A 9,695-nucleotide genomic window follows, 5' to 3' on the forward strand; every position below is an offset into this window, starting at 1 on the left:
TGCTAGAAGCCTCCCTCCCAGCGAACTCAAAAAATGTAACAGAAGAGTCGGGGGAAAACAACTGTAGGAGGTTGTGGGGACACTGACCATTGCACAATGTAGCATGTATAGCTAACCAGCCATGAGCAGCTAATGTCAGACACTCTTTCTCTGCTGGAATGACAGAAAGTCTGGCTTTGACAGTCACTAAGCACATTTATGGCCCTTTGAGAGAGTCTCTGTTTGGGTACCTGTGTTGTAGCTGGGCTTGTGGTTGTATTACAAGAGCTACTGCAAGGGCGGCTGTGGCTCAGGAGATAGTGTGGGACGTCCACTAATTAGAAGGTTGGTGCTTCGATCCTTGACTTTTCCTGTCCGATGTCAAAGTGTCCTTGGCCAAGATACTGAACCCCAAATTGCTCCCAATGATTCCGCCAGCACCCTGCGTGGTAGCTTGGCGCCACTGGTCTGTGTGTGAGTCAGGGGCGTTGGCTGGACTGTAAACCATCAGACGCTGAGCCCAGATTCTTCTCCATCAAAAATGTACTTATAAATAGACTGTTTCCATGCATTTTTTTCTTGCATGTTAGGGCTACACATTGCTTAAAAATGCGAAAATTGGAGAAGGAAGGAAGGGTTTGGATTTGATTTACCATATAATCTGCACATGAATATTTCACCAATGAGAGTTGAAAACGGCTACTAAACTACTTAAAGTGACTGAGTAAACTTTCATAATTTGGCTGTAAAATCATTGCTGATGAACCTACTTGATATGAACCACAATTCCCACCTCAATGGTACAGGTAGTAAAACATGAGAAAATACTGGTACCTGTGGAAAATGGAGACAATGACTGAATTCTGTGTTTTTAAAATTATATTAAGCTATCCATTTAATTTTGCCTACATCAGTATTGTTACGACCCAACTTGTCCAGGCTACAATATAGACATACACAGATGGAAACAGACATAAGGTTAAGATCTTGCAACATGAGAGTAGTCTAGTTCGGTGTCTCTAACCAAAGGAAGGCACAACTAAGCTATCATTGTTGTTTAGCTGGCAACAGTGAAATGTAGTGTTGCCAACTATTTTCAGTGGGAAGTAGCTACAGCTTGCAGTAAAAGCCGCTAGATGTCGCTAAATGACGTCACATGCTAATTTGTATATCTATGACGTCATGATGTAATTACATACATACAAGATTTTTTAAAACTACTAAGCTGACTGTAACTAGCTATTTCATTAGCTATTTTTCTTTTCAAGCAGCACATCAATGTGCATCAAAATCTATCTCTAATAATAATATTTATGCAGCCTGTATCAACTCTAACTGAAGTATCATGAATAGAGAGATGATCATGCACTGGAATAGATTAACTATTGTTAACTCTGTCTATTTTGACATAACATAATCAAACTTAGATAGTAAAGTAAAAGCATTTAGAATAAAAACAATGAGAATCAATGATTGGTCATCAGGTACACAAATTTACAGCTCATTCACGACTCTGTCTGGCTGATGATTGGTCCACTGAATAAGCTGCTGCTCTGTCCCACCCAACGAACAGTCAGTCCAGAGAGCCACATTAGCGCTCATTTACTGCGAAATACTGGCAATTCCCTTCAAGGAGAGGAGTTAAGGTCACTATAGGGTTCTGAAAAGTTGCCAAATCTAGTGACAAAGTCCCTAAGTTGGCATCACTGGTACAATGCAAAGTATGTTAGCTGTATGTAACTTATGCTCTGCTCATATCATGTTCACATAACCTGGAACTCATAAAGACATTTACACACCTTGTTTTCCTGGCTCAGCATGAGAGGATGTTTGTGCCACTGCTTCAGCTTCAACCCCTCTACTGGTAATATCCATTTTTTCCTCACACTGACTGACTGTATGAGCTAATGTTTGGCATAGTAACCCCATCAATTGAAGAATTGACAGAGACCTGTCAGCCAATAAAACATGAGTATTTCCACATATTTTCCTGTAAACCCTCTCTGATTGGTCTTGCCTTCATTCCGCTCACTGAACATACAAAATTACAACACTACTGTCTTCAAAGTGGAGAGTTATTTGGGGCTAAAGAAAAAATCTTATGCCCAGGCTGGGTGATACCCATCATGTGAGTAAGTGTGTGAATGGGTGAGTATGCAGCAGAAACATTGTAAAGCGCTTTGCATATATATAAATGCAGCCATTTACCATTTTTCAAGAGGCTCTCTCAGTGTTTGTTTGTATGTGTCCAGCACATAGTCATAGCCCTGCTGTTTTTCACGGTTGAGGCAGCTAGGCATGCTAACACTAACAGGATTTTGCGTGGCAGTGGCATCGATATTTTGAATAAATGTGTTACTGAACTTAAAACTTTTTTCAGCATCAGCCATGAGATTTTTTTCTTTTTCTCTCTGACCTTTTGCACTCCATCTTTTTGCTTTTTGGGACCTTTATCCATTTGTATAGGCTAGCATTATTTTTGATTGAAACTCCACTCTTTCTGTTCCCGTTTGACCTCTGATATTACATGAATAGATGCATCCACTTGACGTTGTGGGGGGAGGACAACGGTAGCCCTTCCTGCACCTGCCTTACAGCACAGGTAGCCTACTCACAATTGGGACTTTGTAACCCCTAGTCAGGTGGGCTGTTTCAACATCAAGAAGGCTGCAGTGGCAGGTTGAATTTTTTTCCCCACAATTTTTTCCCCCCACATTGCTGGTGGCCTTGCAGCCCACTAGGTGGGCCAACCCATCTGGCATTTGCCAGAATTGCCAGATTGCCAGTTCAAGCCTGTTTAAGAGGCATGAACTGGGTTTACGGTTAGCTAGTGTTACGCTGTTTATAGTCATTGGGGGGGTCAACATACAAAATATATCTCAGTCTTGCCTATACGGTTCCGGAGAGGCCAGAAAATTCGGTCCAACTGAACCACCAAATCCAAGCTGACAAATACAAATTCATTTTGTGCATAAAAAGCAGTTTATACACACAATATATGTATTGCTGGAAAAATCAACTGTATTAACATCATATGCCAACAAGAATCTGTGTGATTATGTGTACTGCAAAAAAGTGTGATGGTCCTCTGTAAAGAAATGATTTCACTTTTAAAAACAAACTATATATATTTTTTAAAAGATTTTTTAAATTCTCAGTTTATTTGCACTGGAGGCCTCAAGATTCCACATCACACTTGTGTAAGTTGCATACTGCCACAAATCATGCTCATAAGTACAAACTTTAAATTCAGATTTAAGGTGAGCACAGAGAAACTTTCCACTTTCACTAGATGAATATGAAAACAGCCTCCTAGTGTCAAACTCGTACATATGTCATTCTGCACAGTGAGTCTCAAACATCCAAGTGAAGTTACAATAAGCAAAACACATTTTTGAGTGGAGGGGGGCTTTAATTTCTACATTTGTAACACTTTAACCGTGCTGTAGTAGATGTACGTCAAAATTCACAAGGCACAAAAGATATGAACACTCGCCAAATAATGAGATAATTTACATCTGGAATCAGTGCAAGATGAGAGTTGAAGGCACAGATCACGCAGTAAAATTGGTGCCCTGGATGTTTTTTCTCATCTGGGCTGCTAAATCACTGCCTGCATTCATTAGACCTTTTTAATTAGCATCACATGATTTGTTTTGAATGAGGGTCAAGACACAAGACACTTTCCTTGATATAACTTCTGAATATGCCCCCTGCCTAATATAAAGTAGGGTTAAGTTGCAAACACAACAATGATAGTAAGATAGTAAATATGGACTATGATCAGGTCATATGACTGACTTTGATTTAGATATTTACAAATGTGCATGACTTAAATTACTTATTTACAGTGTTTTACAAGTAATTTTGATGAATTTCTAATTTAAATAAATCCTGTCGAGCTTTACTATAAATTTGTTCTATACCGTGCAGTATTCAAAAATGTTATTTTATACAGAAAACATAAAAATGAGCATTTAGAACTACAACACAATGTTGAAAACGTAATGTAAACAAAGTAAATGTGTAAAGAGATTACTGTAATTTCCAGCCATACTGTATACACAACATGCAAGGCCAAAAATGTGTCAGCCTGGTTATAATGAAGTCCAGTGGTAAAAAATGATAATGGCACACACACTTGCCATAAAGCATGGCAGCACCCGGGCTGTGTGGCAGGGGAGTGGACCATTTATCTTGGGGAAGAGGAGCGGTGTGCTCCAAGGCCCATCTGTCTCAGGATGGGGGTAGGGGGTTGTGGTGTCGAGCTCGGTTTAATTGAAGATTATCTGCTTAATTACTCAAGCACAGCCAGCGTTAAACAGCCATGGATTAAAAAAGCGTCAGCGAGGCAGACCTTGGGGTCCAGTGCTGCACTCAATTAGCAAGAGGGCCCAGATATGGCTCTCCCCTCCTCACCCAGCACTATGCTGGAACTGAAACTGCATGCTAAGAGACATTAGACCATAAAGATAAAAAACACAAAACTGAAAAAACAATAAAACACATAGAGAGCTGAAGTTGGACATCACATGTGGACTAGTTGCTGTTACACAAGCTTCTGTAACTCAATGTAATCTGCCATTGAGGTTTTTTATCAGTCTGTAAGTTTACTATAGGCAGTCCAGCATGCCTTGGAATTAAGTTGATGTGGGATTATTCCACATCTCACAATTTATATCCAGTAGTGCCCTTTATGTAGCGAGGTGGAAAAGTAAAGGTGGGGAAGTTTGGGATGGTGGATGGATTTGAAGCCCATCCAACTTTCATATGGCAGGCCGAAGCCTCCCATCAGAGACCTGTAATTATTGTTTGCTTTAAGAAAAAATGTGACCACAGTCTTAACCCAACCAAGTGTTTTAGTTGTTTAACCCAAACTATACTTTAACTATAGTATATTCTCCATAACCATAATCTTTCCCTAACCTTAACTATACTGTACTTGCCATGGGAAGTCACTTAAAAAAAATGTTGGCTGTGGATGTAAACAAAGCTGTCATTGAACATCCAAGGTTTAGCAGAATCATCTTGATATCGCTTTTCTGGTGACAGGGTTGTGGAAATTGTGTTTAAGGTAAAAACAGAAAATTAGACAACTATATTACATTTTTTGCTGACCAAGGTAATGTAGTAGGTAGGGTTGGTGGCCAGTATTGAATTCACTTATTGTATCTCAAATCCTTTATTGAATCTATTTAGGTTTAACTTTCATCATTTTCAAGTAATAAAATAAAATAAATAAATAAATAACTAAAAGATCCAATTTAATTTCATTGTTCAATGTTAACAAAGAGATTTGTTAGTTTCTGAGGTGAATCTGGGTATTCTGCCAAATCTGAACCAGATCCAAAAACTTAAAACCAGTTCTAGTTATAGGGCTGAAAATATGTAGTAGTAATTTGTATTATTAGAAATGTCAATGTTATTTTGAATTAAGGTTCCTTACAGTACCTCTTGAACAGTATGTGGAAATTCTGGTTTCAATTCAGCTTTCTAGACCATCAATGTAGTTGTATACACTGTCGTGAACATTTTGAGCGTTTACAGTGGTACGATATTGATGATAGTAGATGTCAAGAACTGACCACCCCCCTCTGTGCTGGCCAGATATCCCTCTTGGTAGATGGGTTATTCATACCAGGCACCTTGATGTTTGAAGGTTTAGTTTGACCTAAAAAAAAAATCCATTCCCTCATCCGTACCCTCTGCCACTCAGGTTTATCTGGCTACAGTGTTATGCTGTTGTGTGTGTGTGCATGTGCGTTTTTTTAACGTGCGGGTTGACAGGTTCTTTTGTCTGCCTGACTCCCCCTGCAGTGAGTTGAAGTAGGGGTCACGTGACATCCCGGTCTGCTTCCCACCACCACCACCACCACCCTCCTCCTCCTACTCCTCCGCTTGTATGGCCTCACTCTTCATCTCTTCCACCTCTCCGTCATCCTTCTCCATCCTTCTTAATCCTTTCATCCCTCCTCTTCTCCGCTCTGCGCCCCTCTCATTTCAGAGATGTTTGAGAGACATTCGGGAATGGGGACTGCTCGTGCCAGAGTTGCACACAGATGGTGGGGATCCATGGCTAGGCAGAAAGGCAAACAAAGCTTTATGTGCTCTCCCACAATGTTAATGATCACCGCTAAATGAGCGCAGCCACTTGACAAGAAGGTCTTTACAGGACGACTTGTTTTATTAAAGTTGGCAAGTCTTTCGAATGTCATTTTATTTACATACTGTATTTAAATGATATTCTTTAGAACATTCATTAGGATTAACAGGAGTGATAAAAAAGCATATGAATAATTTTGCTTCTTACAGCATTCATCCGTCCAGACAGTGTCCACGGTGACCAGCACAAAGCAAGAAGTGAAGGAGTGACATTTAAAGGTGGTTGCGTATGAGTCATATCCTCCTCAACTTAATTAACAGCCTCACCTACACAACAACATACTCTCGCTTACCTTCAGTCCCAAATGTGCTCCATATAATACACTAAAACAGCATAATCTATGACGAAAAAAACATATTAAAAATACTTTGGAACATTTCTCCCACATATCAGTTGTAAAAGCAATAGTTTAGTAATGTTGTGTAGGTGTATTTGAAAGATCAACAGATGTTATCCTCCAATACAAAATCCAAGGAACTAAGATTAGAGGATGTTTCCAAGAAAATTTACAGCACATGAAACTCATTACCCAGTTTTAATATTGGAGGCAAAACAAATATAACGAGCTAATACTTTTATGAAAGTAGTTGAATGAAGTGTATTCTCACATAACTTTCTCGTCTGATTTGTAGAAAATTTTATTTTATTTTTTATCCAATCTGTCTTGTGTTGTTTCAGTCATACACATCAGTTGTATGCGTACAAGAATACAACTCTTCCTTGTGTATTTTTTGGGCCAAATTAAAGCGGAGTTGTTCTTACACTCAAACTCAAATGATAAAAAGGAATGTAATTGTAAGTTTCTTGCAGACAGCAGTCTCAGTTAGACCACATTCACAATCTGAGATGCCTTTCCCACCATCACTCATTTTCCGACGTCTGCAAGGTAATCTTATGGAGAATCTGCTTCCTTATTTAGTTTCATTGTGTAAAAGACTCATGTCATAATAACTGTAATTTGTCTAAATTGCTTAAATGGGAAAACACACACTTGCAAAACACACAAAAACATATTTGCATTTATTGTCCAAGGGGTGGATAGAGCATTAGTTAGAGCATGCAGATTCTGTCAGTGCAAAACATTCAGAGGGTGAATATTTGAGAGCAACAGAAGGAAAAAATGGAAAAGTTTCATGGAACTTTGTAGGAGATTGGATTTAATAAATCTCACTAAATCCATATTTTCTGTGTGGAGCAGGCAGGGTGTGGCAGTTTAATCTGACCCCTGAGCTAAGGTGCCACTGCATCAAAAGTGGGTGGGGAAGCATTTAATGAATGGACTAACTTTCCTCCATCCCCACTGCTGTTTTTTTTCTAGCCTCTAGAGACAAATATAAACCGTTTCTGCATTGCGCTTGCGCAGACACACAGTGAGGATTTGCTGTAGTCGAAAATCATGACAAGGTTTAAAAAATAAGGGAAATAAGTAAATACAGTATGTTCCAAAACAAAGTCCATCATCTTGCAGGAATTCAGCCTCACCTCATGTCTCTCTGTCTGAATGATGTCTTTATCCTTCTCTCTCTCCTGTGTGAATAATGTCTTTTCTTGGCTCTTCTCCCACGTATGTGAATGGCGTGATGTCAGTCTTCCCAGTGTACATGTGTAGGCTGTCCTCCTGCCAGGTCTCCATGTTGATGGAGGTCACATGGCTCAGGTCTTATTCTGTCCTGGTGGCATCTGGAAGCTACTTGGCGGCCTCTTCATCACATTCTTAGTTATCCTGTTTAATGCTGTATTCTGTAATTTGTGTTCTATTCTGTACCCACATCTATTGCACATCTCTCCATCCTGGGAGAGGGATCCCTCCTTTAGTACTCTTCTTGAGGTTGCTTCCATTGTTTTCCCTGTTAAAGGGTGAGTTTTTCCTTATTCAAATCAAGGGTTTAAGGACAGACGATGTTGTTTTGCTGCACAGATTGTAAAGCCCCCTGAGGCAAAGTTGTGATTTGTGATATTGGGCTATATTAATAAAATTGAATCTTAATATATATATATATATATATATATATATATACATATATATACACACACACACACACACACACACACACACACATATATATATATATATATACATATATATTATTATTATTATTTTTTTTTAATATCAAACAGTGTAAACTATACATTCATGCACAGAAATATCAAACAAACACATGTCAAGTACTGCTGTAAACCATGACAGTGTGGCAGTGAGCCAGAATGCACAATACCAGGACCCTGAAACTGAAGCAGCTAAATGGAATTCAGCCATTTTTAAACAGAACATGGTGAACTATATACAGGACAAGTAGACTATATGTATATCCTGTATATTCTGTTTGCTCTAATGTTGTACGCTTGAAGTATAATTTTTAAACTGCAACGGGAAGCTACCTTTTCCCCCTTCCTTTTGAGAATTAAGCTGTTTTAGCTGCTGATTGAGGTTCCAAATGGGAAATGGAGTGATTTACTTTGATGGTTTTGTCAGTTTTATGTTTGTTTATTTTGTCCTGTTAAGTTCTTTGATATATGCAGCTAGTGGTATTTGTTTTGTTTGTTTTGTGAAGAAGTATGCTCTGTTATTTTTTTATTCAATTTTGTAGTTATAGGCTATGCATTGTTATTTTATGTACAAGTTTATGTCTTGTCTTTGTGCCCATATGTTCAATAAAAATAAATAAACTGAAAAAAAAAAACAAAAAACCCAACACATTCTCTTGTTTCAGGGTGGGTTGTGCTTGGCTAGCAGTATTGCTGCAATGCAAAACAGAAGAAAAAAAAAAAGAGACACGTTAAATTTTCCAATTCCAGTTTCCCAAAGCAGAGCCTGCTTGTTTTTTTGTTGTTTTTTTTTTTCAAATGGGAGTCAATATCACTTGTTGTCCAAACTACGTTGTTTGTCATTGCCTTCCCAAATCACTGTGTGTCAGTAATGTTAGACTTGGCTGTGAGAAAAGATTTTCTGACCAGTGGTTGAAGTATGGTAACATTTAGGCACAAACAACTATTTGGTTAAGTTTACAAAAATAACATAGGTATGTTTAAAACAAGCGAAAGTTCACTGTCAGTAGGAAATTAACAGCAGTCTCCCATGTCAGAGTCACACGCTTTGTTGACCCATTTTTTCCTCCCAAAACACTTTCCTTCAAGGTTTTGCGATGCTAATAATAGCACCGCATCTGCCCTTGCTCATGAAGAGTCATACAGTAATTCTCACTAGAGATGTGACAGCGTTAATTTTTCACACAATGATTATTATCACAGTAAACAGTATTATTACAATACTTCCTCAAACTTTTCTGAATATAAAATGATGAAATTACTTCACAACCATATGCTGCAACTTTGACTTTGCAAAAGCATTAATATAAAGTACACTTAAGAGCACCATAAATATGAACAGGTTGGCTGTTAAAAGTTTAGGACAGCTCACTAGGAGATACTTTAAATGCAGCACAGTGTCTGTGTCTCTTAATTTTCCACATTCTGTCAGAGTTCAACCTAACCCATGAGAGAAAATGTAATGCATGGGATCTTGAGGCAGTGAATTTTCTCTTTTTCACTCATG

This window comes from Thunnus albacares, chromosome 3 (genome assembly GCF_914725855.1).
Source record: "Thunnus albacares chromosome 3, fThuAlb1.1, whole genome shotgun sequence".
Lineage (NCBI taxonomy): Eukaryota > Metazoa > Chordata > Actinopteri > Scombriformes > Scombridae > Thunnus > Thunnus albacares.